This window comes from Oncorhynchus nerka, linkage group LG7 (assembly GCF_034236695.1).
Source record: "Oncorhynchus nerka isolate Pitt River linkage group LG7, Oner_Uvic_2.0, whole genome shotgun sequence".
NCBI classification, from domain to species: Eukaryota; Metazoa; Chordata; class Actinopteri; order Salmoniformes; family Salmonidae; genus Oncorhynchus; species Oncorhynchus nerka.
Genome location: NC_088402.1, coordinates 43098042 through 43104443, shown reverse-complemented (window position 1 = coordinate 43104443; position 6402 = coordinate 43098042).

The following is a 6402-nucleotide window of genomic DNA, read 5'->3' as shown; positions in this document are numbered from 1 at the left end:
TTAGTCTACCAGTTTTTCATTTACCAATAAATCATTATTAGGCCTATAACTCATGATGTTTTTTCGACTACCATTGGATGACGATACAATTGTTTTTTTGTGAATAAGGCTCAGGGAAGCAAAGAGCCTACAGGTTTTTCATTTAGCAATAAATCTGTTTGATTGTTATAACCAGGGGTGAAAGTATATTTAATTTCTTCCCGGTACGGGATCTCCTTTGTGAGCGCACGCAGCTGCACCCACATTTTTTATGGTTGGCCGCCCTAAGCGAGACAAAAAATTGCCACCCTCACTCAATTTGAGCCCTGTTTTTATTTTTATTTAAATTCTTATTTACAATGACACCTCCCTGGTCACAAAACCATGTACATTGGTTATATACCTCACATTTCATCATAAATGTCCCTCCTCCTCTCAGATACAATGGCAATATAGTTCACAAGCCTTCTCACATTGTCTGCCACCTGTTAAACAATCTACTACAAGCCCAAGGTCTCTCCCCTCCCTGGGTAGGGACAGAATGTCCTGTAAGGAACACAGTATTCCAGCCGGTCTGACGATAGCTCCATTCGTTTCTACCAAGGAACAGAAAGTCCTTGTTCTAATTCTTGACTAAAACTACACACCTTATATTCAGTATTATGATTATAATAAGATTCATACAGTAACAGAGTAGTATTTTGTTATAATTCTAAGCTAAATGTATACATAATTTAGGCATTATTCATAAAAATCCCATAACAGTACTGTACTATACTGTACTGAAATATACTACTTGACTATACTGTACTGAACTCTACTCTACTTTATTGTTGTGTGCTGTACTCTACTCTACGGAGCTGTACTTTGATGTCCAAATTTGTGAAATATAGTTGTCAATGCTAGGTTCAGATGTTGCTCGGTACGGACCAACCACATTTGGTCTTGTTTGGTGGCAGAGCTCATTAAAATTATACCCAAATATGCAAAGGAGGATATTTCATATTTTTACCTTTGCATACCTATTTAGGATACATCACCATGAAGAGAAGGACATTCATTTCCATACTTATGCATTTCTGTGTACAGATCAGGGACCCATGATGAAATTCCCTTACCGCAATTACAGTTGAAGTCGGAAGTTCACATACACCAACATACGCCAAATACATTTAAACTCAGTTTTTCACAATTCCTGACATTTAATCAGGAAGTACAAAATCAGTACAAATTCCCTGTCTTAAGTCAGTTAGGATCACCACTTTATTTTAAGAATGTGAAATGTCATAACAATAGTAGAGAGAATGATTTATTTCAGCTTTTATTTCTTCCATCACATTCCCAGTGGTTCAAAAATGTACATACACTCAATTAGTATTTGGTAGCATTGCCTTTAAATTGTTTAACTTGGGTCAAACGTTCTGGGTAACCTTCCACAACCTTCCCACAATAAGTTGGGTGAATTTTGGCCCATTCCTCCTGACAGAGCTGATGTAACTGAGTCAGGTTTGTAGTCCTCCTTGCTCGAACACAATCTTTCAGTTCTGCCCACACATTTTCTATAGGATTGAGGTCAGGGCTTTGTGATGGCCACTCCAATACCTTGACTTTGTTGTCCTTAAGCCATTTTGCCACAACTTTGGAAGTATGTTTGGGGTCATTGTCCATTTGGAAAACCCATTTGTGACCAAGCTTTAACTTCCTGACTGATGTCTTGAGATGTTGCTTCAATATATCCACATCATTTTCCATCCACATAAATTTTCATCCTCATGTTGCCTTCAATTTGATGCTGCCACCCCCGTGCATCACGGTTGGGTTGGTGTTCTTCGGCTTGCAAGCCTCCCCTTTTTCCTCCAAACATAACGATGGTCATTATGGCCAAACAGTTCTATTTTTGTTTCATCAGACCAGAGGACATTTCTCCAAAAAGTACGCTCTTTGTCCCCATGTTTAGCTGCAAACCGTAGTCTGGCTTTTTTATGGCGGTTTTGGAGCAGTGGCTTCTTCCTTGCTCAACGGACTTTCAGGTTATGTCGATATAGGACTTGTTTTACTGTGGATATAGATACTTTTGTACCGGTTTCCTCCAGTATCTTCACAAGGTCCTTTGCTGCTGTTCTATGATTGATTTGCACTTTTCGCACCAAAGTACATTCATTTCTAGGACACAGAACACATTTCCTCCCTGAGCGGTATGATGGCTGCATGGTCCCATGGTGTTTATACTTGCATACTATTGTTTGTACAGATGAATGTGGTACCTTGAGGTGTTTGGAAGTTGCTCCCAAGGATGAACCAGACTTGAGGCATACAATTTTTTTCTGAGGTCTTGGCTGATTTCTTTTGATTTTCCCATGATGTCAGAGCAAAGAGGCACTGAGTTTGAAGGTAGGCCTTGAAATACATCCACAGGTACACCTCTAATTGACTCAAATGATGTCAATTAGCCTATCAGAAGCTTCTAAAGCCATGACATCATTTTCTGGAATTTTCCAAGCTGTTTAAAGGCACAGTCAACTTAGTGTATGTAAACTTCTGACCCACTGGAATTGTGATATTATACTGTGAATTATAAGTGGAATAGTCTGTCTGTAAACAATTGTTGGAAAAATTACTTGTGTCATGCACAAAGTAGATCCTAACTGACTTGCCAAAACTATAGTTTGTTTACAAGAAATTTGTGGAGTGGTTGAAAAACTAGTTTTAATGACTCCAACCTAAGTGCATGTTAACTTCCGACTTCAACTGTATGTTACACGGTGTACATACACATCACTTACAGTAGTTCAGTAAACAAATATATATTTTTTTTTATCAATGTCAAGGTGCCATATCATAGGTGACACCCCATTCTTTCTGCAGACATCTTTGAATTTTATTTCAGAGCAGATATTTAACCTGAGGGAGATTTTACCGAAATTTTGTTACCAAACTTTGCATCTGCACAGATCCTCCAGTAATTGTGTTTTTGTCAAATGTAAATTGTTGATAGTAGTCCATGTGCATCGAATTGTATGGTTTGAGAAACGTTGAAATCAATGTTTCTTGTTTGGCAAACATTTTAAGTCAGACATCTGAGTCTCAATTCATTATTGTGGAATTGCCCATACGTTTCAATATGGACTGTAAACAGCAAGGCACACGTCCAAAAGTGGAAGTCGTGTCACAGGCTCTCTTGCTTTTTCTCTGAAAACCATATGTGTCTGATCTTTGCCGATGGCACTGATGGTGGCTAACCAGTGGAGATGGATGACTCATAACTCATCCAAGATGAGTGTCGAAAATTGAACTGCACTTGTCAGAGCACATTATAAGTCATGTGCCCATTTATGCAGTGTTCTGTGGAGCATAAGAAGAGCTTGGCAGATTGAGCCTTTAAGGTCAAGAAAGCGAAGTAACGGAATGACCACAATGACAGGGACAAATGGCCCACTAGTTGAATTCACAGAGATTTGAGAGTGGAGGGTTTAATATAGTCACGGAGTAGCTCTGATGGACTTGTATGTTTGTCGTCCGTCAACTGATGTGTGTGCTACTGTAGGTGTATGTTCCATTCTCTTCCCCACTGCTGAAGTTCTTCGTACATTAGATGTATACAATTTTTTATTTATTGCTGTACAACATTTACATGGCTATAATCTACCAAGGTAACGTTAGCTAACGAAACCTGTTATAATATCATCACCGAGAGTCCTGTTTGCTGTGACCGACTGTTTATCCCAGTGAAAGAAGTGAAGATTTTATAATTTCCCCTGAGACTATGTCAGTTTGTGGGCACACATTGAGCACGGTTACATGCACACAATAATGTGATTATTGTGGATAGTCAGGTTAATATAATAGTTTGTTTAAAACGTTTAAGTTACATGCTTTGCAAGAACAATTTCCCTACTAATCCTGTTTGCATGGACAAATCTGAAATCAGGCTACTATTGGTACTTTTGATCAGTGGCGATTTTAGCATGTAAATCTTGGTGGGGAAAAAATAAAAGTAGGACGATGTGAAATGGCTAGCTAGTTAGCGGGGTGCGCGCTAATAACATTTCAATTGGCGACATCACTCGCTCGGAGACCTTGAAGTAGTTGTTCCCCTTGCTCTGCAAGGGCCGCAGCTTTTGTGGAGCGATGAGTAACGATGCTTCGAGGGTGGCTGTTGTCAATGTGTGCAGAGGGTCCCTGGTTTGAGCCCAGGTAGGGGCGAGGAAAGGGACGGAAGCAAAACTGTTACACCAGCAAAGTCATTACACAACACTAAGCAATACATTAATTGCACTATAACGGTGACAAACAATGCCCACAAACTGTTAGGGCAAACATAAAGCTGTCCCAACAGCAGTCCCAACACTCGCTACATCTGGCTATCAGTGTAGCCTTGTCTGGCAGCGATACAGTTTATTCTGCCTCATTTACTGGCTTTTCAAAAACATAACTGATATGGCAGACTTGCTTTAATAAACAAATGTGGTTTCTACTGACAGTTGAGATGTACAAACTATGGCAAAAGGGGACAACACGCGGATAAGAGGCAATCCGTAATTTCGTTTAAGACATTAATGAATGAGCCAGGACGGATGTAGTCAATATAACTATTTGTTCAGCACTTTTGAAATGTACAGCAACAGAATTCAGAACATGGGCCGTTCTTACAGTGTTCTCCCTGTACACCAAGTCGGAACCGTAGGATAAATAAAGGGGTCCGACCAAGCTGACTCCACACTCCAAGACTGCTTCCATCACGTGGACTGGGACATGTTTCGTATTGCGTCAGATAAAAATATTGACGAATACGCTGATTCGGTGTGCGAGTTCATTAGAACGTGCGTTGAAGATGTCGTTCCCATAGCAACGATAAAAACATTCCCTAACCAGAAACCGTGGATTGATGGCAGCATTCGCGTGAAACTGAAAGCGCGAACCACTGCTTTTAATCAGGGCAAGGTGTCTGGTAACATGACCGAATACAAACACTGCAGCTATTCTCTCCGCAAGGCTATCAAACAAGCTAAGCGTCAGTACAGAGACAAAGTAGAATCTCAATTCAACGGCTCAGACACAAGAGGCATGTGGCAGGGTCTACAGTCAATCACGGACTACAAGAAGAAACCCAGCCCAGTCACGGACCAGGATGTCTTGCTCCCAGGCAGACTAAATAACTTTGAGGACAATACAGTGCCACTGACACGGCCTGCAACGAAAACATGCGGTCTCTCCTTCACTGCAGCCGAGGTGAGTAAGACATTTAAACGTGTTAACCCTCGCAAGGCTGCAGGCCCAGACGGCATCCCCAGCCGCGCCCTCAGAGCATGCGCAGACCAGCTGGCTGGTGTGTTTACGGACATATTCAATCAATCCCTATACCAGTCTTCTGTTCCCACATGCTTCAAGAGGGCCACCATTGTTCCTGTTCCCAAGAAAGCTAAGGTAACTGAGCTAAACGACTACCACCCCGTAGCACTCACTTCCGTCATCATGAAGTGCTTTGAGAGACTAGTCAAGGACCATATCACCTCCACCCTACCTGACACCCTAGACCCACTCCAATTTGCTTACCGCCCAAATAGGTCCACAGACGATGCAATCTCAACCACACTGCACACTGCCCTAACCCATCTGGACAAGAGGAATACCTATGTGAGAATGCTGTTCATCGACTACAGCTCGGCATTCAACACCATAGTACCCTCCAAGCTCGTCATCAAGCTCGAGACCCTGGGTCTCGACCCCGCCCTGTGCAACTGGGTACTGGACTTCCTGACGGGCCGCCCCAGGTGGTGAGGGTAGGCAACAACATCTCCTCCCCGCTGATCCTCAACACGGGGGCCCCACAAGGGTGCGTCTGAGCCCTCTCCTGTACTCCCTGTTCACCCACGACTGCGTGGCCACGCACGCCTCCAACTCAATCATCAAGTTTGCGGACGACACAACAGTGGTAGGCTTGATTACCAACAACGACGAGACGGTCTACAGGGAGGAGGTGAGGGCCCTCGGAGTGTGGTGTCAGGAAAATAACCTCACACTCAACGTCAACAAAACTAAGGAGATGATTGTGGACTTCAGGAAACAGCAGAGGGAACACCCCCCTATCCACATCGATGGAACAGTAGTGGAGAGGGTAGCAAGTTTTAAGTTCCTCGGCATTCACATCACAGACAAACTGAATTGGTCCACTCACACAGACAGCGTCGTGAAGAAGGCGCAGCAGCGCCTCTTCAACCTCAGGAGGCTGAAGAAATTCGGCTTGTCACCAAAAGCACTCACAAACTTCTACAGATGCACAATCGAGAGCATCCTGGCGGGCTGTATCACCGCCTGGTACGGCAACTGCTCCGCCCTCAACCGTAAGGCTCTCCAGAGGGTAGTGAGGTCTGCACAACGCATCACCGGGGGCATACTACCTGCCCTCCAGGACACTTACACCAC